The sequence below is a fragment of the Pipistrellus hanaki genome, assembly GCF_964339955.1.
Source record: "Pipistrellus hanaki genome assembly, chromosome: 6".
In the NCBI taxonomy this organism is placed as follows: domain Eukaryota; kingdom Metazoa; phylum Chordata; class Mammalia; order Chiroptera; family Vespertilionidae; genus Pipistrellus; species Pipistrellus hanaki.
The window spans coordinates 88,577,696-88,604,070 of record NC_140508.1 but is presented as its reverse complement, the minus strand read 5'-3'; positions in this window follow the sequence as shown (position 1 = coordinate 88,604,070).

Below are 26,375 nucleotides of genomic sequence, written 5' to 3'. Positions count from 1 at the left end.
CCTAGCCCTAGCCCTAAGCCCTAGCCCCAGCCCTAAGCCCTAGCCCCTAGCCCTTAGCCCTAAGCCCTTAGCCCATAGCCCATAGCCCCAGCCCCAGCCCCAGCCCTAGCCCTAGTCCTAGCCGCACCCCCCCTCTGAAATTCTCATCTAACCTGAAAGGGAATAAAAAGCATTACAAAACATCAAACAGAACAAAAACAATATCCACAAGCAATGCAAGACAGATACATGAGACGCATGCTGGCAAATCGGCGCAACCTCTTCACAGTTCAACAAATGCAGAAATCAAAACAAAAGTCTTTACCCCTTCAACATAACCATATCCAAGCATGTGCCTTGACAGTCAATTCAAGCGTGACATCCATGCTTATAGGCTGTTCATCAACCAGGTAGGTAGCAACAGCTATCATCTCTTTGTATATCAACCTAAGAGACCAAGGAAGTAACCAAACAACCTTTTGCTGGGATGCACACTGAGCACCAAGGGCAGGATGCTCAATGCAGTCGCTGTCCCTACGTGTACCCCAGCGCACCGAGATTCATCAGCAAACCACCACACCACCAAGAGTCAACAACAATATTGGGGATAGCATGAGCGCAAGCATGTCCTAGCCCCAAACCGGGCTCCTCCCAAGCCGCTGTCAGACCTCTTATTTCCCTAATCCCCGAGAACCAGCATGACGGGAGAAAGGGAGGAAGGGAGGGAGAAAGGGAGGAAGGGAGGGAGGAAGGGAGGGAGGGAGGGAGGGAGGGAGGGATTTACATGGAGACACTGAGAAAATTAGAAACAGAAACAGAAGGACAGTAAAAAACAATGCAAGAGACAAAGACAGAAAGAAACAAAGATTGAGAAAGAAATACACAATCAGGACAAAGACAGACAAGGAAAGAGGCAGAGGACAGACCGAGAGAGAAAGAGAGACAGAGGTACAGAGGGGGGGAGAGAGAGAGACAGAAAGGGGGGGGGGGAGAAAGGGGGGAGACAGAGAGAATCAAAGAAAAAGAGATAGAGACAGAGAGAGAGAGAAATAGAGAGACAGAGAGAGGGGGGAGGGAAAGAGACAGATGGGGGAGGAAGAGGCGGGGAGGGAAGAGGAGAAAGGGAAGGAAAGAGAGAAAAGGAGAAAAAGGGGATGCAGAGAAGAAGGGAGAGACTGAAGAAAAAATGGAAGGAGGGAGGGAGGGAGGAAAAGGTAGACAGAGAGGGGAGACAGACAGAGAAAGAAAAGGAGGAGAGAGAGAGAGAGAGAGAGAGAGAGAGAGAGAGAGAGAGAGAGAGAGAGAAGACAGAGAGAGAGAGAATAAAACATAAGAGAGAGGGAGGGAGAGAGAGAGAAAGAAAGAAAAAGAGACAGAGAAAGAAAGAGAAAGGTAGAGAGCGACAGAGAGAGAGAGAGACAGAATAAAAAAAGACAGAGAGTCAGAGAGAGAGAGAGGTAGAGAAAGACAGAGAGAAATAGAGAGCGAGACAGAAATAGAGAGACAGAGAGAGACAGAGAGACAGACAGAAGAAAAAGAGACAGAGAGAGAGAGAGAGAGAGAGATTGAGAAAAAGGGGAGGGAGGGAGGGGGAGAGAGAGAATAAAAAGAGAGAAAGAGAGAAGTGGAAAGAGAGAGAATAAAAAGAGAGAGATAAGACAGAGAGAGAGTGGTAGAGAGAGAGAGACAAAGAAGTAAGAGAGAGCAAGAGAGAGAGAGAGGGAGGGAGGGAAGGAGGGAGTGGGAGAGAGAGAGAGAGAGAAAGGAGAACAATAGACAGAGAAAGAGGGGGGTGTGGAAGGAGAGGGGGAGAGAGAGAAAAAGAGAGAGTGATAGAGAGAGAGAGAGAGGGAGGGAGGGAGGGAGAGAGAGAAAAGAAAAAGAGATAGAGAAGACAGAGAGTGGTAGAGAGAAAGGAGAGAGAGAGAGAGAGAGAGAGAGAGAGAGAGAGAGACAAAGAAGAAGAAAAGGGGGGGAGGAAGGGAGGGAGAGAGAGAGAAAGAAGAAAAAGAGAGAGAAAGCGACAGACAGAGAGAGAAAGAGAGAGAAAGAGAGAGACAGAGAGAGACAGAGAGACAGAGAGACAGAGACAGATAAAGAGAGAAGGGAGAGACGAAGAGAGACAGAGAGAAAGAGAGAGGGAGGGAGAGGGAGGAAAATAAAAAGATTAAAAGAGGGGGAGGAGACAGGGGTGGGAGAGAGGGGGGGGAGAGAGTAGGGGAGAGGGGGGTAGATAGGGAGTAAGGGGGGAGAGAGGAAGAGAGAGGGGGAGAGAGAGACAGAGAGAGAGAGAGATACAAAGAAAGGGAGCGAGTGAGGAGAGACAGAAGGACAGGTTGGGGGGAGAGAGAGAAACAGAGAGAGAGTGAGAGAGAAAGAGAAAGAGGAGGTGGGGAAGGAGAAGATAAAAAGACAGGAAAGGTGAGAGAGAGAGACTGAGAGAGAAAGAGAGGAGTGGGGAGAGAGAGACAGAGAGAGAAGGGGGTTAGGGAAAGAGACATAGAAAGAAAGAGAGAGGGGGAAAGGACATGGTGGAGAGGTAAAGACAGAGATAGAGAGAGCAGGGGGAAAGAGAGAAAGAGGGGGGAGGGAGGGAGGGAGGGAGGGAGAGAGGGAGGGAGGGAGGGAGGAAAGAGAAAGAGACACAGAGATAGAAATTGATAGAAATAGAAGGAGATGGAGAAAGACAAATAAATAGAGGAAAAGGGGGGGGGAGAGAGAGAGAGAGAGAGAGAGAGAGAGAGATACAGAGAGACAGAGAGACAGAGAGACAGTGAGAAAGATAGTCATGGAGACAGAAAAATAGAAATACATAGGTCCAGAGAAAGAGAGAGATATATAAAGAAAAATAGATTATGAGAAAAAGAGAAAGAGATAGAGAGAAATAGAGAGGGATAAAAAGACACAGATATAGACAGAGAGGAAAACATAGGCAGGAAAAAATAAAAACAGACACAAACAAACAGAGAGGAATAAAAAGAGAAAGAGATAGACATAGAGAAACAGATATGGATAAAAAGAGAAAGACAGAGATAAACAGGGAGGAAAAAGTGAAAGAGATAGAGAGAAATAGACTGGGAGAATAGAAGAGAGAGGGGAGAGAGAGAGAGAGAGAGAGAGAGAGAGAGAGAGAGAGAGAGAGAGAAAGGTAAAGAGAAAAACAAAGAGGAAAGCATGAAAGAGAGAAAGACACAGAGAACTTAGCAATGAGAGAACATCATGAGTCATCTTCCCCCTGCATGTCACCCGCTACAGATGGAGCCGACTGCAATGGCACATACCCTAGCACGCAATGAAAGCAGGGACCATTGAACTCCCAGGTGGCACCTGTATCCTCTTTTCCGAGGAAAATACGATTTCCCTGGTGGTGAACTACGAACACTGTAAACTCACGTGAGGTCTTATCACAATGACTCAAGAAAGCAAGCGCCAAATATCAGATGCATGATCAACACCGCAATGAGCACATACAGTGATGATGGCCGCTCTGTATCCATCATCACTCTAACAAATATCATTGTAAAAGGGGTTGAACCTATAGGAACATGCACAGACATGGCCTGTACTGCATTACCCACTAGCTAACAAAGCACCAAGGCAATGGAAGACACACGATCATGATTTATTTGTGGAGCCTATTAAAGTTTAAACACAATGGTATCATATGTCCAATTTCGCCTTCCACAGAATTTTTACAGCTTGCTCAGAACCACGTTACATTTTCGCTGTCTTAGCATTGTGGAGTTCAACAGAAACACTGTCACTGGAGACTCCCATCAGTGAAACACTAAAACCAATAACCATCATTGCACAAACAATAGATGCGAACACCATCAAGACCAACACACACACACACACACACAAGCTGGACTAAAGAACTTACACCCTACCACAACGCAGAAAGAAACAAGAAACGCCTGTCTGCCACCAGCACTGAAATCCAAAGGCATTCCCCTAAGTAGAGCATATTATGCACCACAAACGCCATGAAGCAGATGCCAGAGACTGACAGGAGATTCTTCACACCACACCATGCACACAGGAATCTGAAACAATAACTACAATCAGGCCCATACAGAACCCAGGACAACTTTGCTAAAGAGAAACAAAAACACAAGCACAGCCGTGGAATTACATGTAAAACAATATCCAATGCTACGCTATCCAAAACCAAAATTTAAATCAACCATCATACAGCTCAAGTAAGCACACCTCCAGCCATGCCCACCAGCCATACCCAGCAAACCGGCTCAAAAGCAACAAAAAACGGCGACACAAAGCAGCCACGCCCAGCCACCACAGCAACCAGCCACTCAGTGACAGGAAACAAACCAACCACAACCACAATCACTGCAGCCACAGACAGAAATACACATAACAGGCTTTTAAGAGAGGAAGCCAAGCTTCCCACCCATCCAAGAAAACCCTAAAACACAAAACTGCACATATAGGAAATGCATAAGAACAAAATTGAGTTGCAGTATCCGGGAAGCAAGCAGAATGACACAACTATTCAATCATTAAAAAAGAATAAAATGCACATACCAGGGGCTACACTTGGGTTGCCAGCTGGTGTGCCTGCGTCTGGCATGTGGCTGTGGTTGGCTTGCAAACAACCAAGGGCAACTCCCAAAAGCTATCCCAAGGTACCACTGAACCCCCACCCTGATCCGGGACACCCTTCAGGAAAAACCAGCTGGCCCCAACATGTGCACAGGCATGCAAGCCAGGAAATTTAAGAGCAGCATGCTAGACTATTGCTGCAACACACAACATGGATGGCACCATGTGGTAGAAGACCCAGTGTCTGTGGGGAGAAGAGATAGCCAACACAAGATGGCCAACAGGGGATGGAGGTTGAGAAGGCACCTGGCCTGCAAAGTAGGGCAGCCGGAGACAATTCTCCACGTAGGAAGGGACAATTATGGATTGGCAGGACAGCACAGCATAAAATCTGAGTCAAAACAGGCTAGCAGAGGAGCACTTAGAAATCAATCAGGCTAGCATGGGAAAAGGTATGGAGTGATCGACATGGCAGTCAGAAGCAGTCAAGGACAATCAGGACATAAGGCAATCAGGTTGGAGCCAGCAGTCAATCCTGCATGCTGATAGGGATGTCCAAATGCACGCTCTACCCAGTAACGGTGAAACAGGGCATGAACGAGCACTTTAACATCCCTAAAAGGGTCCCAGATTGAAGAGTGCAAGAGGCTTACCTTTGCTGACAGGTGCCCATCATATCTGGGCTGAACCACATCAAGCGGTTTGCAGATCGTGGCTAAAGGCAGCCTATTCCTCTCTTCAAAACTGTGGGAAATGGGGAAAACAATCATTCACATCATACGTCATACACTCGAATCTCTAGGATAATTACGAAATTAACACGACTAACACAGAAATAAATTCCGAACATTTCACAGATGCACTAGTAAAAGTCACACACGGAAGAATGCCAATATTGTGAACAGAAACTTTTGCATAATAGAGAACCGTGGCGTTGGATTAAGGCTGTTAAATAGGTGATATTGAGGAAAACAAATTGACAGAAAAATCATCAAGTAGATGCTTTTTAGGTAATGTCAAAACTACAAAGCAGAAAAAACCCTGTCACATGGCTTTCACACAAAACACAACAGCCTGTGCAGGTGTATCTTCCAGGGAAAAAAGAGCAATAAGTGGAATTCTGCAAACCTTACACCTGAAAAAAAGAACAACAACTAAGACACTGTTCTGTTGACTCATAACTTTGACAACCAGCACCCTAACAAATTCAAATCATTGTAGAGAGCATGAGCCTGCGTACTGAAGACTACTCGGCAGGATTCCGTTTGAAATCATTTGCTTTCCTTTCTTGCACATCTCCAATGGGAGGCATGCACAAGCCAGCTAATCGCTTGTTATTTCTCAGGGATGCTTCTCCCTGTGTCTGCCTCGCCTGCCCTCTCTGTAACACAATGTCAAGAAACATCAGGGGGAAAAATAATAATTAAATAAATAAATTATGTAACACACTAACCACCAAGTGAAACACAAAGCAGTGCCATGGCCTGAAAATATGGAAGTGGATGGAACAGAAAAGAAACGCCAATAAAAAACTACATCAAAAATGGAAACATTACATGCCAGACATGTGACCTGTAACTAGGAGTGAAGTCTTACTATTACAGTAACTGCCAATGCATTCACAGAGCAGACACAAAATGTGCAACAGAAAATAATTCATCTCCCTCATAGGCACCACAGAACCTAAAAAGGACACTGCACTGAAGGGGACAAAGACTTACAATAAAGGAATGGGAGATACATAATAAGCAAAAGTAAGGAAATCATAGGAATGTAAAACAAGACACTCAAAATCAAAAGGCATAAATGGACATGAAGAACGCCAGTCAAGAAGGAAGAGCGCATTTCCATCAGGAATGATATATCTCTCTGGCTTCCTACTTGCAAGAACTGCCATGGGGGGGGGGGGGGGGGGGGGGCATGAGCAGAGCAAAGTGAACTGTGACATGCAGCAGGCTTCCGGTTTGCACCCCTAAGCACTAAACCAGACCCCATCAGGATACTGCTCCCTCCCAAAAAGGCATTCGCAGAGAAATGTCTCAGGAGTACGTGTGGTGCCTTTCTAAAGCACACCTGAACATCCCCACCTTTAGAAAGGGGGGGGGGGGGGGGGGAACCTGCACCCAGATTCTGACGTAACAATCGTAAGGGATCTACACACTACCCCTTTTAAGGTTCACAGAGCTGACAGGATACAGAGGACGCAGGAAGCAAGGAGACGACAGAGACACAAAACAACATAAAGTCAAAGCAACAGCCTTGTCTGCTACAGGACCAACCGAGTCCCGGGACCAGCCACGCTGCTGCGGCTGGAAAGGGAGCGGAGCCAGAGCAGCCTGACCTACAGCCCCCACTGCTATGTCACCTCACGCCTCACGACTCACACAGCGGCCTCTCCTCACGGCCTGCAAGGGGCTCACCTCACCTCAGCCTCAGCCGCTTGGCCGCTGCCTCTCCCTGCGGCGCTCGCCTCACTCCTCAAGGACAAGCCACGCGCGGCCACTCCTCAGGACGAACACGGCACAACTGGTCCCTGAACCCCGTGCGGCTCCAGTAGACCCACCTCCACAAATGAGTACCAGACCTTCAGTCACTCCCTCAGGCTCAGTTCCCGCCTCTCTCGGCAGTTCCGCATTTCCTGCGCACGCCGTGAATGGCTTTGGCTGGGGACGCACAGAGAGGCCACGCCCCCAAGTGCAACACCGGCTCCAATGTGCAATCCTGCCCCGCCCCTCGTCCCAACCTGAATGCACACCTCCCTCAGGGAAAAGATTCCGGCTCAGCCCTTATGCCTCCTGATAATGCTCATGAAGGACACTTGCACTGATTGTTAAAAGATAGTGGAAAGGAACCCCACCTACACATCGCGACTTGACATAAAAAGTGACAACCTGCGGACTGAGGGATCCTGGAATCTAATACAATCGGTGCACACATGCCAAGTTTTAAGAATGGCTACCTGTAGGGAACGTACAGGAGTCATCGAATCCATGGCCCCCTCTCACCCTGAGCACTCCTATCTATCCACCTAAGTCCCTCTTCATCCGTGTCCTTAAACAAGGAAAACCATAACAACACTGTCTTAAATGATGAAGTGTAAGACAGAAGGACTGAAAAACAAATCTACTGACAGCCTCCGAAAATGCAGCCCCCTGTCGGGCAAGGAAGCAAGGACACGATATTATGCTGCCTGCTGAAATAAATAAATCCCTTCAGCAAAAAACCGCTGTAGCCGCACTGGCTGCCCAGAACAGTGACACTAAATTGCGATCAATGCCTTTCCCGGACGCTTACACAGAAACCACTGCACCCTTTCCCAGCAAGTAAAGAAGGGATAGAGAATGTGGCTGCAGGTCTCTCCGTGACTGCACACTCATGACCAACCCCTCCACGGAGTGTGGACATTGCACAAGTCACCTTTTCCCTGGCCTATCCTCAGGCCTTCAACAACTTCCAAAGCAAACACTCACAGGCTGTACTTAACATTGGAATGGAAATGTGGCTCAAACCAAAAAAGACTCACAGCACACAACGAAGACCAAACTCGCAAGAATAAAACACAGGGGCTACTCGATGATATTATTGACTGCAATTATCCTGGCACATACATAACACACACACGGGCAAGCTTCATGGACTGCATCATGAGGACATACCAAGGCAAGGACTGGGTGCACAGACCAGATCACAGGAAGAGAACTCGCACAGCCTGGAAAACTATAACTTTACGGAATCCAGACCCCAGAGCATGACAAGAAATCCAACTGGCAGACAGATAAAGACAGGAGCGAACAATCACAGACGCCACATAATGGAGCCAGAACCAAGACACCAAGAAAACTCGAAGCCGCCAAAAAAGCCACCCAGTGCCCAAACCTGAGCACATACCACAGGACGACAGGCGCAATAAAAGCAATTCTAGGACCATAAACGCTGAACACTACATCGCAAAGCATGCTTTCCACAAGGACCTAAAGCCATACCTTCGTGGGGAAGGCACACAGAAACAAAGCAAGGAAACCAAGAAAACCCAAAGAGACGAGAGAACACCTAAGACAATTTAAGAGCAGAACAAACATGCTGCAACCGAAACTCAGACCTGCATCTGTGAACTGAGATCCCTAGGCAGGCATTGTACACCACACGACAATCACCACATAGCAGACACAGAAGTGGAAACACGGGCCCTCACACTGAGAACAGGGCACCAACAACTAACCCCAGACATCCTACATAACCCTGACCCTACCCCTCCCTCACCCTTCATAAAAACCTTTGGAAAGTCAAAGGAAATTTTAAAAAGCAGCCAAAGAGAATGATGCAGCATCAAACACCACACAGTAAATAAAGGAATACAATATCCATAGAGCCCAAAACACAAACATGCACAAAGAATCCTTCCTAACTTTACTAACGAATCCCAATCTTTCCCAAAGAACACGTGCAACATGTCAGCAACATTTATGCCCAGCAACCACAGCAGTCAAAACAGAAGCAACGCCCACCTGTGATTTTTAGAATGCTTCCTTAAAGCACATAGCAATGTAAAAAACCTCATCGCAACGTTAAACAACATATAACCAACGCAAAAGAAAAAAAACACCATGAAATCGGTTACAATTCAGGAGATGTCCACGAGTCTAGAGCACTCTATGGCACATCAAACGCTCACAAGGGAAATTAAGAAATACAGAAGCGACTATTCTAACATTGACCACAAGATGGTAGCAGACGATCGCACAGAAAACGCAAAAGTTACAGAGAGGAAAAGAAAGCAGAATCTCGGAGCAATGCTGCCTGTAAGTAAAAGGAAAGCGCAGCAGAAATCACAAAAGAAATCACACGAATGAAAACCGCCAGATAACCCACAGTGTGTGTGCATCACCGCACACGCAAAATTAAGCTCCACATACTCACTAAACGCCAACCAACAGAGGTGGCAGACACAAAAAGAAGCACAGGACGCAAAACAGCACAAACTTTAGCCAAATCACTGAAGACAGGCCACGCACTGTAAAAAAAAAAATAAAAAAAATAAACAAGCAGACAGTCTCCCCTGGCTGCCCGCGCTACTCGCCTCAGGAGCCAAGAATACAAGGGCGATGCTCACACCGGTGTGTACGTGGTCTTGTGAGAACGTAAAAATCCCATTTCTTAACGCGCTGCACCAAGGATGCATGGCAAACACAGGCGGGGCAGGACTCCTTGCTCCCCATAAACACAAACAGAGGGATGTTATAGGCTGCATGCCTTTAGTAAGGACAGAGACCAGCCCTGCAACTATCAGGTGTGAACCTCAGGGCTAAGCTGAGGCGATCAATTGTCTTCTGTCAACACAGCTTACTAAATTCAAAAACCTGCAGCAAGTGGTGACTTCCCTCTCTCGCCAAAATTCATTGAATTCAGAAACCTTCAACAAGGGGCAACTTTCCACCCTAGACAAATGTCATTGAATTCTGATAAACCAGGCAGGTGGTGAGTTCCCTTTCAGAAACCCTGAAGACAAAACTGTGCAAAACAAAAGGCGCAGGAGGAATCACCCTTTGTTAAGGAAAACACCTCAATCTCCGGCCCTCAGGTAGGCCAAGCACACAGCGCCCCTCCCTGTGACAGAAAACAGTATCAATCAATCACCTTGCTCTACACCCAATGCCTGTCCTCCCCTACCGGAGACACTGCCCAACCCCGCGAATGTGGCATCCAATCAATAGTAAGGGAGCCAGTGACGACCTTGCCCTTTGAAGAGCAGATATAACAGAAAGGCACGAACCTACGTTTCCCTTTACTAGTACCGCGCTCCTACTCCTTGGGATTACTTGCTGATGTGGAAACGCCGTCTTGGAGAAACTCAGGAAAGTGAACAAGGAACGTAAACCATGTCCCGCTCAGTTCACCGCAGTTGAGGGCAGACTCCGAAGCAACTCACCCAGGAGCACCACGCGGACTGGGACTCGGTGCCAGGATCCAGCATGGTGGCCCTTTGCACCCCGCCGACTGCCCGCCGCCCCTTAAGGTGAACCTGGGGGAGCTGCCTACCGGAAGCACTGCATTCCGTTTTGCTCTTCAAGGCTAGAATTCTCTGTCGCTAGCTTCAAAATTGGATAATAGGGCTGAAGGAAGCTAACATGAACAGTGATAGGGAAAACCAGCCAGACAAAAGTGTGGAGGCATGAGCATAGCTGTGGATGATGAACGTGAATGAATGCATGAGCCTGGGAGCAGGGAAACCAGGCACCTATGTATGAGAGATGCACTAGGTAGGCCTGCTCCCAGGAGGAACTTCCACACACTCCTTCCTGGGGGACTCCTTGGTGCCCTTAAGGTACACAGAAGGTATAGAAGAGGAGGGAGGGCATCCCTGAGGTACAGCATGCTTCCCCATGGGGAAATTCGTCACGCGGGATAAGTGACGGTCTCGCTCGGAGCGCCCATAAGGCCTCCTCGCAGGCCAGCTCCTCCAAAAGGAGGCCATTTCACACGGCTGGGCGAGAAAACACAGCATGTACCAGGGTTAAATTATTACACGGAAGGACAACACCCTCCCGGAGCTGGACCCTGAAGCAGCACACTGGAGAAAGCATGCCATAAGATCCTTAGCAAATAGGGACAGAACATTAACCCCAAAACTCAGACAAATAACAAGGATTATGAGAATGCTGATGATGATGACGATCATACTGATGATGATGATGATGCTGATAATGTTGATAACGATATTAACAATACTAATGAAATGTAAAATAGATTTAAGATTTCCTAAGTCACAGCACTTTAAGAACAGGATACATAGCACCATCAAAGCAAAGAAGTGTTTGTGAAAATTAGGCAGGCCTTAGCTGAGGAACACAAAATCATGCCTTGCACACGACTGCAATGAGGAAGACAAGCAAAAAAGCAGCGAGTGAAGTGGAACCATAACGTGCAAGGGAAACAAATGAGGAACCGGGGAAGACAAAGAACTTCCACAGGAGCACCGAGGAAGGAGGACTCCACAAACGGGTAAGCAAAAGGTCTCTATTGCCATCCCTCCACCTTGTGCTCCTCATCTGAACTTTGCACCGCTTGCATGAAATCCATTCTGTGTTCACATACCCCACCTAAATGCATGCTCCCTCTGCTAACATCCCCCCACCCCACCCCTGAGTGACGGAACATAGGAGAAAAGAAATAAAATAATGCAGAAGATGCCACCTGTTACCAGGAACAGTAATGAAAGATTAGGGAAAGCAGGAATGAAAGCTCAGAAATAGGGAAAGCAGGAATGGCACATGCTCCTGGTTTAAAAAACAGAGTGCGGATGCCTGTTATCTAGTAGACATTAACAAAAATTACTTGATACAACGCAGACATTGATGGCAATGCATTTCTTTAAAACGGGTGGATGCCCCATTGGAAAAAAACATTGCTGGGGCTTGTGCCTAATGCCTTCCCTGGAAATTCACCGAGGAGAGGAGGATGAACCACAACACATCACTCACTCAAAAACCAGGACCTACCTACTAACTGCACTAACAGTTGAGTGCATGCACTTACTCTCTCTCTCACTGCAGATGGGAGAGGGAGGGCAAGGCACACTAAGAGCAGCTAGAGCATGCCCCCAAGACAGGAGACATGCAAACACCTGAGACTAGGGGGAGGGCGGTGCTGGTTGCAAGTTTCTTGGCAGGGCAATGTGATGGGGATGGAGAGGTGTGGGAAGATCCATTCCACCCACCCAGCAAAGAAAACACACACTCTCCCTGGGATCAAAGCAAAATAGCATGCACACGGGAAGCCAGCAGAAGGTGAAGCATTCAGAAGAAACTTGACTGGCATTGCTGGGAAGTAGCTAGAAAGTTGCAGCTCTTACATAAACAGTTTGGTGGAGAGGGTGGAAGAACACATCCCTGGCAGAAAACCTGGAAAGAATTTGGCATATGCAAGAGACAAGTAAATTGGTGACTGTTGGGGGATTGCAATAAAGGACAAAAGGGCTTAAGAACTCAGAAAAAGAGATAGGATTTGGAAACTAGGTGAAGGCTGTGCAATGACTGTCTCCCTAGCTTGCAAAAAACATCTTTCACTGATTGATTGGCTTAAAAACTGTGAGGAACACAGCATGCAAAGCATGTAAAGCAACCTCACTAACGCAACCCCTCTCCAATTCACAGGAAAAAGAATTACAGAAGATTGTATGTTCGCTGGCTGCTGCTGCTGCTACTACTACTACTACTACTACTACTACTACTACTGGGGACTGCTGAACTACTTGAGAAATTTCCATGGAGGTGCACCTGGATCAGAAAGCACAGCAATCATCACTGAACACCCTGGCTGGTGGGTGCCATGGACAAGGAGGGAGGGAGTGTGATGTAATGCTTTGTAGTGCCCAGGAGGTAGAGTGATGCCCTGCTTTGTAATGCCCATTCCCCAGGAGCTCAGGAAATGAGCCATGGAAAAGAACAACCAGACACCCTGCACAACCCCAGACAGACTGAGCTCACCCCAACCCCTTGCCCTGCATGTACCTTCCCAAGACCCCCTGAGACTTTGCGCTACATGTGCCCTTCTTATTTTCTGCCCCCGACCCCACCGATGTTTAAGTGTCCATTCTTTATTCATGAATGAGCGACTCCGAACATGGCACAGGGGAGGCCACCACCATGCATGGCAGGGTGGGCACTGGGAGGGAAAGGACAGGCACCACATTGAATTTCAACCAATGGGGGTCTCAGGCTGCACAGCTAGATCCGTGGATGATTTAGTGGATGACTGTCTGTCTTCTGGCCGGATGGTTGGCTAAGTGGGTATGGATGATGGGGGGGGGGGGGGGGGGGCAGTTACCTGAGTGGTTAGATGGATATCTGGGTAAATGGGGACAACATATAATGAACTGGCATCTGCCAGACAGAAGCAAGACCTACCTGATGAGCTGACAGAAATGCCAGACAGAAAACAGGTCTATGTAATGAGCTGGCATCCATCTCAGACGGAAGCAGGATGTACATGATGAGCTGACATGGATGCCAGACGGAAACAATCTTTACCATGAGCTGGCAAATATGCCAGACAGAAACACAAGGTTGATTATGAGCTGGCAAAAGCGCCAGACACCCATACAGAAAATACCTTTGTCAGCTCACCACAACAGCAGGGGCTTCCTCACAAGAATGGGTGGATGCCTGCTGAAAACTGGGAGTGCTAGCAAAAACAACCAAAGGGGCCAAGCTAGGGGAACAGGGCACAGATCATTCATACTACTCATGTGCCTATTCATGGGGTAAAAAGGGCAGCTTCAATTAAATCTTGTCTTGCGATGACAATGATTATGCACAAAGAGAAATATGAGACCTGAGGGGGGGGGGGGGGCAGTGACCATAATGGCAAAAAATAGGTATGCACACATTTGACAACTTTTTATTCCAGACAAGAGTGCTGTGAGAATGGGGAAACAAAGTCCATGAGGCGGGTGGAGGGAGCAAGGGCAACTACGCGATGAATTCTGCCAAGAACATGACGGGTACAAATAGGAAGAAAGCATTCCCAGAATGGGGCGCTATGAACCGAACTGGGAAGCCCATCTACTCAACATGGGGACTGGCTGCCAACCCTGATATTTGGCATCGGAAGTTATTCCTTCCCATGGCAGGGGGGGGGGGGGGGGGCGGGGGATAATACACACGCATTGGTAGTCTTACTAATGAGCCCAGATTTTCTAAAGGAATACACAGGTGAGACAGCATCAGGGACGCCATGCCTGGACATATATGAGCCAGCATGCAAGTGTTTTGAGGGGCTGCACATGTGGGCCTTAGTGTGACGGCAACACCACAAGGGGGGGCACTATTTTTGAAGAAGCAGCCTCTGTAATGGGGATGTAACCATTTGGTGGTAAAATGATATATACACAATTCAGTGCACACTGGCAATCTGCAGATAAAGCAATGGGGAGTTGTACCATAAGTCAGCTGCTGGACAGTGAAAGCAGCTTTCAGTACCGCTTGCCTAGGAAGACAGGGCTTCTTGTACGGAGGGGGGAGGGGCCTGAGGCACATGACAAAATATAGTTAACCAAAACCTGACAGCTCCCACATGTGAATACAGATAAGCGAACAGCGAACATTGCAACCCATAGTGTGTGTGTGTGGGGGGGGGGGGGGGGCATAACTAAACTCATGTGAATGTCCATCGTGCGTGGGTGGGTAGGTAGGCAGCATGAGTAAATGCATAGAACAAACAGGCTGAGAGCAACTCCTGGGGTTGCTGACACAGAAATTATGTCCATGGAAATAAGAATACAAAGAATGGCGGGATATGATCCTAGGAAATTCCACCATATACAATGAAGGGCACACACCATCTCTGAGGTGATGAGTACTCAATGCTCCCTAGCAAAATAGCAAATGACCTGTTATTAAAAAAACTAAGGGTGCACTGCGGTCAACTCTGGAAAGTGACCATAGAAATAGGAGAGTGGGGGGGGGCTAGCAGGAAATACACGGGACTCAGTAAAGTGTGACGGTTCACCCTTTCTCAAGTAATCCACACCACACTGTAGCACCCCAAGACATCAAAGCTATGTGAGCAATATGGTAATACTTTGCACAGCAATTCCCAGGGCAAATAGAAAATAAATGGCAATCAAGTATTTCCACTCAAAGCAACAGCCCCTTAGTGAGCACTCTATAGGGAGAAGAAGAAAAAAAAAAAAAAGCTGCTTACAGCCAACTCACAGCAATCGCCAGCAAAAGTACTACAGGGAACCATCCATAAGTGCGGATCTGAGTCCAAGCTGTATAATCAATGACATGCATGTTACAGTTCCAGCGGGTCCCCAGGAGTACAAGTAAAAAACATGGTGAGATCCTTCCGTTCCCAACATTCAGCATCATAGACTAGCTAGAATAGTCTACACAATTACTTGGCTGAAACATAGCATCAACCTGTGAACTGGATATCAGGCCCATTTCCTCAAATGCCATCAGTGGATGATTTCTATCCCTTTAGCAGTATCACAATGACACCCATTTTGACAAGGATGCAATAGAAATTATCACTGACTGACATCCAGGGGGAGGGAGGATGCAGGTGCAGAACACAATCTACAAGATCTCACCAATACTAGGGCAGGACAAACACATGCATTATCCAGCACACAAAAGAAACAATTCAATGATGTCCTTCCTGTGTGTACCTTTCCATAACAGCAGCAACACAAGGGGGTAACTAAGGGAGCAACGCTTTTGGAAAACCAGGACATGTAAAATTGAGAAATAGATAGCAAGCATTACTGTGAAATGAGCACATACAGACACTTGACCAGCCTAACGGTGATGGCATATTTAAGCTGCAAAACAGCACCTCCAGCTACAAGTCAGACCTGTATAGACGGAAGGCCTTTCTTCCCAAGGTACACAGGGGGGAGGAAAAAAAAAACCATACCTTTTATACATCAAGCTACAATGACAAGTATGATGCAGTCAGGGGAAAAGGGGGGCGGGGGGGACTGAAGGGGGGGTGGGGCCAGAACCGATTCTAGTCAAGGAATGCATGTACCTTGGTTGTGGATACAACCCCAGTAGGGAGTGTGCAAGAGGGAGATGATCAATGACACTCTCTCATTCAGGTTTCTGACTGGTCTCTCTGTATAAAATCAATATCGTATGTCCTTTAAAAAAAAAAAAAAAAAAAAAACATGAAACAAACATGGCCTGGAGGGAGGGGCACTCAAGATTGATGCTGCCACACAAATGTACTAAAAATAAATGTGGATACATAGAGGAAATGTAAACACTAGGAAATGCCACCATATAAAGGACTTGCTTCTGCCCAACAAAGAAGAAAAAAATAACATGTTAATCAGAAAGCATGGATCTCATGTAATGAATGAGGAAAGATGGCAGTAAAACACTTTTTGCTTGGAGGTTGTACACAGGATTGTTTGAGAAATCAAAGTTGGCACTTAACCACTCCATAGCGCACACTATACATATATACTATACATTAAGCTTGCAAATGCCTAAATTATGCATTGACATACAAACTACACAGATAAACACTGCTGACCACAAACACAGGCTACAATTAAACTGGAGAGTGTAATGACAAAATTCAGCTGCTGCCCAGGAAGGTGGACGACTTTGATGCTAATGCTAGGCGGCAGGCTGTGTGGTATGGCTGGCCCACAATGATGTACCCAGAAAGGGGGGTGGGCTAAAAAAGTACGCATGTAACATGCATACAGCAAAACATAAGCACATTAAACAGTAGAGAGTGTCTCATGTGGTTGATGCTGCCAAAAGACCATAAAGTCAACATTTAAAAAAATTAACATCCTTGGAATGCATATAAAACTTGGGGGGGGGGGGGGCGGGTCTGCAAATACACGCCACCTTTGAGATGGTAATGCACATGTGTCAAACACACGGCCCGCGGGCCAAATCCAGCCCGCCAGGCCTTGCAATGTGGCCCGCACCGCGCTGTCATCACTGAACTCCGCTGTCAGTTTATGACATTGTCAGTTTATGACTGATCAGTAAACCATTCGGCCCACGATTTAGGCTGGATTTTAGATTTTGGCCCCTTCTCTGATTGAGTTCGACACTCCTATGGTAATGGCTTAAAATGCAGGCATTGCAGGAAAACCCATCCATGAATTCATTATGTTCATCAAATCATGACGGGGGGGGGGGGGGGGGGGGAGTGGGGGGAATGGATGTTCACTCTACTGGCCACAATGAACCTAACACATTACCCCAAGCATGGAATGACAAATTCACTGCTTCAGTTACCATGCAGAGCATGACTAACTTCCATTAATGGTCTTACAAGGGGAACACGATAAACAGGATAAAGCACACTACAGATAATGAGGACTACACCTAGAGGCGGTGATGTTCACCAACAGCATACATCAACACTGGACACAGCAAACATGCAATAAGCACAAAATCATGCCATGCTTCAAGAGTGGGCATGTGTGTGCTATGTTTCTGACGTCTGATGTTGCTGTGCAATAACCACAACTTGGGGGGCGGGGGAGTCAATAATTAAACTAGATATATACTCTATGACATTGGTACATAAAGACAAAACAGGCATTACTATACAAACTACATGAGTGGCCACTATTCTCACAACAAGAGGCTACATACAGAAGGGTACACATAAAAGACTAAATCAGGTACTAAACAGCAACATCTAAACGTCAGCCCTGGAAAGGTAGAGGTGCTCCTACTACCATGAAGACCAGTGCAGCCACGCAACCAACTACACTGACTGCCATGGGCAGGCCCCTACTAGAAGCTGCCCAGCTTTGAGGAACCCATGAGGTGAGGACACAGCAGGTGAATCACAAGAAACCTGTACTACCTAGAATGATACAGCAAGTAACATGCTGCTAAGCTCTCACTATACAGCCAAAAGTGAAGGGAACAAACATGATTTAGGAAAGTAAGCAAAAATTACGTAAAAATAACATGACCAACTACAATGAAACATAAGATAATGGTCACTACTGAAAAAGAAAGTTCAAAGAAAACTAACAAATTAAAAAAAACATAATAATAATTGTACCACATTAAAACGAAATACTGATACCTACTCACGGCTACCAGTACCAGGCAACCACAAAAATAACAAAACATGCTGGTAAAAAAAAAGAAAAAAAGAAAGAAAAACAGGCATAATGTGGAGTCAATGAGGGTAATGACTAACTTAAATACACTGGAAGGGGTGGGTAGGAGGATTCCAATGTCATGGACTGACACTTCTTATGGAAAAATCAAATAAAAAGAAATTCACTTAGCTACAGGACCCCAAGAAATTATAACTACATGGCTTTGAGATCTCCTAAAAACACAACCATGACTACTTCAAGCATACAATTCAATTCAGCACACCGTATAATAGGAAGGAATATGACAATGACAATGAAATTCCCAATGCAGGTAAAGGTGCCTCTGAGCTTACACATATGTGTATGTGGACAAAAAACAAAGACGTTTGACAACAATCCTTAAGGGAACAAACCCGGCTCCCGGCCTGAGGCCACCGCAACAGCTACCTAAAAGCAGCCAACTCACACGGTAGTGGCACAATCTGATGCTCATCATCTAACTCCAGATTCTGAAATAAACAGACTGTGCATAATCCATTTCCAAAAACATCCCCATGAAGGAAAGCCAGATATTAGTCAGACACCTTGGGATTCCAGCACTAAGCACAACACAATCAAGAAAAGTAAGCTGAACTTAATCAACTACACCACAAAGACAAAAAATACTAAGACACTTGCACATACCTGAACAACTCACACATTGAAAATACAACCGTGGCACTTCAAGCATATGTTGTTTAGATTATGGGGCGAGGGATTGGATCGTGAGAATGGGGATAATGGCGACTCATGGAAATCACATAAAATTTAACATGACAAGCTGTGAAATGACCCTTTGTGGACCTAACCTTGCTCACACTGCAAGGAATGTCAACATAGTTCAGGACTCCACAATATCTCAGGTTGGGAAGAAACAGCTACTGCTACCACACATATCACTGAAAATAGCACTTCTAATGTTTTTCTTTTTATTTAATTTATTGATTTTTTACGGAGAGGGAGAGAGATAGAGAGCTAGAAACATCAATGAGAGAGAAACATCGACCGGCTGCCTCTCGCACACCCACCCCCTACCGGGGATGTGCCCGCAACCAACATACATGCGCCCTTGCCAGGAATCGAACCTGGGACCCTTCGGTCCACAGCCGACGCTCTACCGCTAAGCCAAACCGGCTTCAGCAACACTTCAAATCTTAATCAAGATTTTTGAACAACTCTTATATGCATAGGACTCACTCTATCAGGAGCCACCCATTAAATTAAAAAAAAACTGGAGGAATACATACAGTATGTAAAAGCAGTCAAAATAGGCCACTCACAAAACAAGGACAGCAATAACAACTGAGGACTGACTAAACAGAGAGTGACGGGAAAGTCTCTAGCACATCTATGAAGACAGACTGCTTAGGTATTCCAATTGCCCTGGAGCTACACATAATGCAGGAGCACCTGTCGGAACTGTGCCAGTGACTGAGAGACTAACTCAAGTACACTGAAAGGGAACACTGAAAAAATCCTTTCACTTTTGGGTACCAACAGAAAAATGTGTCACATTGACTGGAATGGTGAAGTAACTGAACCGAGCAAGTGTTAAAACCTCGGACTTGTGAGGACCTGCCCTAAATGCAGGGGTCCTACTTGAGAGAATGCAGGCATCGGCATGATACACAGCTCTCCAAGTACCATTTGTATTAGACCACGTTGGAAATTACTGCCTTCTTTATTAATGCTGATACTTGCTTAACTGCAGAAATATTGGCTAATTACATGGGTTAAACAATAACCAACTATTCTTGAACCTATAGAATAACGAAAAGAAAGCATGGTTTCTGCAATTAAACTAAAGCGTGATAAGGTTAATAAACAGGGTGGGCTTTCAAACCCATTTTGCTTCCAATACTTGCCTGAATGAAACACTTCTTATTACAGAACTGTATAACAAGGCTTTGAGAAATAAACTCAGTGCTACATAATTGGTTCTCTGTACTCCCAACCAAAACTGTTCTTATCTGTCTTTTTTCTCATCAAAACCCCCTCATTCACATACTATTCCCTGCAAACAGGTACTGGCAGTAAATGAAAAACAAATGACAAACACATCAAAATATTTTCACATTTCATAATAGGGGAGGGGGGCCACAAACAAATAAGGAATACACATTGAGTGCAGCGTCATGTTTAAAATATGTAAGATCGTGCAACTACAACAAACAACCACATTTTACAATGATCTTGTCCTTTTGCTGAGCCGTAACTACACATCACATTCAAAACACAGGGACTGGTGATGATTGTTGACAGACTATAACTTAAATAATTTTGAAAACTAACAGGCTACCGGTTAGACATGACAGATAAGAGACCTATCGATCACAACGTAAACCGGTTAAGGTGGAGGGTAAGAAGCAGGGAAATGCCTCAATGGCAAACTATACATTCTTGGTATGCAATGTGTGCTCGTTCTGATGCCGGTACCCGGTAACTACGCCTCCATACGTGAGCAAGCATGGACAGTGAAGGGGATAACTAGGTTAAGAGGTACAATATGAAAAAAAATAGTTCAAAGACTTCTAATATAGTGACAGTGGCTCTTTAAAATTAAAATACCAGCTATCCATACACATTCCCAGATAACACAAGCATTATTCAAAATCAACAGCAACTACCCAGCAACACAGACCATTAGCATGTAGCTCCTATGAATACACAGCCATCCAAATGACAGTAGAAGAAATCCTAATTAGTGCTCACTTAGGCAGCACGAAGACAAATGTAGACAAATTGTGCGCTATGCTACACTACTGGTAGAATACACATGGACTCTGGCATAATTCTGACATGCATACAATAGTACCGATTCAAGATTAAAGACTGAAGATAGGTATACATGACTAATGAAAAGCAATACAAACAAGAGGGTTCCTAGAATCAAAAGACAATCAATCTGTGATGGTAGCTTATGGCTGGGAAAAGGAGACAAGATGGGATAGGATAGGGACGGGTCATGACCTTGACTCCAGCTACAAAAAACACAAGCTACAAACAAAACCGGCTGCACTTCTTAATGACAGAAGCTTCTTCTCGACCTAAACTGCGATACACAGCTGCTGGAGATGCAGCCCCTGTGGTGGGTAGGAAAGCACACAGGAGGCGTGAACATTGTCCGCTCATCTAAAATGCAAGAGAAAACTAAGGCAAAAAGGGTAGAACGCATGGGAAGGGGAGATATGAAACAATGACACAGTGCGGTATCAAACAAACAGCTAAAGGGGAACACGGCAACTACGCTATCCCTATGCTGACGCGAGGCTGCCTGATTACTTACATAATTGCTGCCACGCTCCATCTTCACGATTGTTCGGTTGAGCTAAAGGAAACGGTGAGCCGGGAATGAGGGTACAACACAACCTGAGAACATACCAAGTGACAACTCCTGTAGGACATGGCTGCAAAACCATAAAGATCCTCGTGGCCACAAAAAAGGAAGATTATACACAGGGCGATACACACTACAGAGAACTTATAGTGCCAGGATACTGTGAGACTGACATTGCCCGTGCTTTCACTCGCAATTCTCCAGATGTTCCACAACAAACAAGTGTGGACATGACCTATGCCACACGAAAGAATCCATAGGAGCGGCAAAACACAACTCTGCCGGCCAAGCTCCACGGTGGGGAATTGGGGAGTTGCAGGAAGGAAAGAAGCTACGGGTAAGCAGAGGACTACAACACAACTGACATGTCCAGCACATCCTCCCGATACCTAGGAACAGGCTACACGAACAAGGAAAGATAACAAGAACGAAGAATACAAAGGATCCCATATGCCCCACAGTTATTCAACCACACTAACGGGTGCACATTAACAGGAACACCATGGGGATGCAGATCCTGAAATGAGCAAGGAGGGGAGGAGAGGGGAGACAACTTGATCGCTTCAGGTGAGGACCAAAAACAAGGATGGGAATACTTGAGAACTATATGCGACTAAACTCTGCTACAATACACTACCATAGAGAAATGCAAATACAACTGCATACATTTTTCAAACCAGACTGGCACAACGTCTTCATTAGGGTCTTCTTACAATAAACAGGAATACTGTGGTTTTCTTTTACAAAGCGGGATATAAGGAACAAAACAAGGACAATACGTAACACCACTTGAAAAAAAAAATTTTACACACAAACGACTGCACTGAGAGGGGAAAAAAACTGTAGAAAACAGAGGGGAAAGTTGAGCAGACGGCACTCAGTGATTATGCAGTCGTGTGTATGACAGATTATATATATGCACATGGTGAACTATGAACTAAGATTCTTTAAAAATAACTATATGCCTACTCAATACAACGATGAAATCAAATCACCACGGGCCAATAGACCTCACTAAAACTAAAATGTCTTCATGGAATCTTTGCAGATATACCTGCTTCCCCTATTCCATGGACAACCAATAAATTACCATCTCCCTTCTCCATTAGGAGCGGCAATGACAATGAAAGATGGAAATATAAACCTACACCCTACTTCTCAAAAGTCATTTCTCACAAGCATCATGGGGGGGGGGGGGGAAGACATGAACACGAGACTTGAGAAAGTGGAAAACAAAAAGTTTTACTAACAAACGCCTCGGATCACCCTCACTAACACCAGGGGGGAGGGGGGGGGGTCAATAACTGACACTGTATATTTGCCAGAGGTGTGTAGTGGGGGTTGACTGGAACTTTGAACAAACACGATCGCACTGAAAACTGCTGGCGTGACACAAGGCACTGCATGTACACTTTAAAAAACATAGAATCGACTTACCCCACCACATAACAATGCCTGATGCAGTTGATGGCAATTAATCTCATGGAAATATGGTATGACCTCACAAGGTCCTTACACTCAAACTGACTACCAAGTCTGCACACCCTACCCACACAACTTTCTCACACATCTTTGGGTGTATGGCAACTTAAAGGAAAATAAGAGCAACCTTTCATGGCTTGCCAATAACTCTATTTTATTTATTAAGAATGCTTTTACTGACAATGTTTCCTTCTGCTATCTCTCCCGTACACATTACGACAGAGAAAAATATATAGTCCTCTTTACACGCCTCCTCTTCAGTGTTTTCTTCATATAAAGCGTGACAGTGAATAAACTTACTACAATCACTCAATGGCTAACTTTAAAGGTCCCGACCATGCTCTTCCTTTTTCTCAATTCCAAACTCCCTACCTCGAACTGCTTCAACTCCCTACCGGGGCCCTGTCATGGATATACGTTAGCGCGGTTGGGTGCGACTCCAAAAATACATTTGACGTGGCAACAGCTGAAATATTACCTACCTTTACCAAAACAATTAACACTATGGTCGCTCATATCTGCTGCATGCATCATAGTAAAGAAGACATAAAGACAATTCTTCAACTGAAGAACAAAAGAAAACAAGATAGATTTCCAAAAGAAAAATGAATGAATGAAAGCATGAATGAAAGATGAGGTGAAATAGAGATAGGACAAAGGCTCATTGAGAAACAGGTGATTGGAAGCTGGGATACAATGATTTATAGAACATTTGATACACAAAAAATTTACACATCACTATTCAAGAATACTACACCCTTGCTTAGTAAAGATGGACAAAGAAAATTCCCCATCACATAAACACATAAACACACACACACACATTAACACACACACAAGACAGCTTCACATACTCTGTGACAGTTTTATGGTATAAATATCCTACATTGTGTCACACCAAGGAACAAACACAAACTGCAAATGCCTTTCTTTCAAACACACTACAAACCAGATACACAGAGGAACACTAACACCGCTGTTTCAGTGAAATATTGTCCCAGACGAAATGGACAGGGAACAATCACAACTACCAAACAGAGAGGAACATGTGTGCAGTGGAACAACAACAACAACCCTGGGAGGTGCAATACGGAAACAGCTAAAACCGGGACTTATGTGAACACACAGGCAGGCAGGCAGGCAAACAGTAAGTCATACACGCCAGAATGCACGCAAACACACGCACACACATGCGCACACAATAACAAGGAGGTAAACTATCCAATCTATTGTGCATGTTGTAAATGGAAGCCATGATAAAATGAAACTAACAATGACACATTGACAACAGATATAGCACATGCAGTGTCATAGGACTGTATGAATTAACTATTGCCAAAAATGCAATGACTAACACACTTATTAAAAATGTATACGGTAACCAAACCGTGACGTTCCCACACCATGCACCTATAAAATAAACACAGTAAATACAAACAGGAAAAATACACAGGATGGATATACACCATACACAAAAATATCACAGCAAGATCTCATCCAATTACAAAAAAAAAAAAAAACGCTGGCAGACAAATGCAGTGAACAGGTGATTCCAAGGATGCAGGATGGCGGTCTCCAACGATGACTTTCTATCTTCTCTTCTTCACAGGCACCGACAAGCATTTTGACGTACCAATTAACCCCTTGTAACATCATGTGAGTGAACATTAATTACATTTTGAACCACACCGTTCGCTAAAAAAACAGATGGACTGTGCTCCCTTACGCAGTTCAAACACCCGGCGACCGCACAGGCACCATCACTGAGACTATGTGTGGTCCAAAAAACAGATGCACACCTGCCACAGACACGGCCCTTTGCACGAAGCGTCACGGTGATGCGTGTCTGTGGCACAACACAGATTCAAGACTTAGTCCGACGCTGGGGAGGTCGCTACGAAGACAACGCTGAGGAGGGACTTCTCCTGCCGGGCCAAAGGCGACATCCACTGTGAGGACGTAGAAGACAGAAATGGCAAACAAGCACCTGAAAAAGAAGAAACTATGTTACTGTCGTGCATAAACACACAACAAGATAACAGGACCTGAAACACTATATACACAGGAATAAAGCGGCTACATACCAACCGTGCAAACCACACACCCGTTCCTCAAAACACCAGACACGTAGATGGAATATAGGATGCTATAAAGTAAGATAACTACTGCACTAAGGGACCAAGACAACTCTAAAACACTAACAGAACAGAACACACAAGAAACATTCCCTGCAAGTAAACACCCTTTTGGGACTACTTCAGGATACTTGCAGAAATGACAACACAACATCATCCGTTTCAACATGAATGCACCAGACAGAATTTCATTAAAAAACTCACAACTAAGCTGCCCTACATACAAGCACAGAAGCCAGGACCACAACAAGACACACGGCCCAGATCACGTGAAGAGAAATTGCACGCCATGGATAACTATTATGTTACAGAATCACAAAACAACAGCGTAACAATAAATCACATGGGCAGACACATAAAGATAAGAGTCAACAATCATAGACGACAGACAATGGACCCAGAACAAACACACCATAAAAACTCAAAGTCACCGTAAACCGGACCGTACGCCAAAGGCCAACACGAGAAATAAAGGAAAATCTGGGACCGGGAATCCTAGGCACTACATCACAAAGCATGCCTTCGCAGAGGACATGATGCCATACCTTCATGGAGAAACCGCAAGGGAAAAAAATCAAGCAAACAAAAAACACCCAAACAAACAGACTAAAAGCAATCTAAACACATAAAACCGGGACAACACGCACACGTTGCAACCGAAACTCAGATCTGCATCTGGAAACTGAGATAAATGAGCGGGCACTGGACAACCAATACCAGTCACCGCGTGGCAGACACAGGGGTGGAAACACGGGCCATCACACTACAACAGGGCACCGCTGACAAATCCCAGAGAACATACATAACCCTAACCCTAACCTCACTCCCACCCTACAAAAGAAAACATTGGATGCAAAGAAAACAAATTAAATTAAAAATAATAATTATGCAGCATCAAACATAAGACAGACACAAAATGAAGGAGGATACTATCCCTAAAGCCCACAGCACAACCATACAACAAGACTGTCATAAATCCAAGGAACGTATGCAAGATGACAACAACAGTTATGACAAGGAAAAAAGATAGTCAAAACACAAGCACCTCCCACCTGTCATTTTCAAACTGGCCCTTCAGCACATGCCAATCAATCAAACGCGAGAAACGGGACGACCCGAAAGGCACCTACATCGGCACACAACTGGCAGACAAAAAAAGAAGCGCACACTACAGCCAAAGCAGAAAAAACTGTACCAAAACGTAACGATCCCATCTCTTGAGGCGCTGAACAAACAAATCATG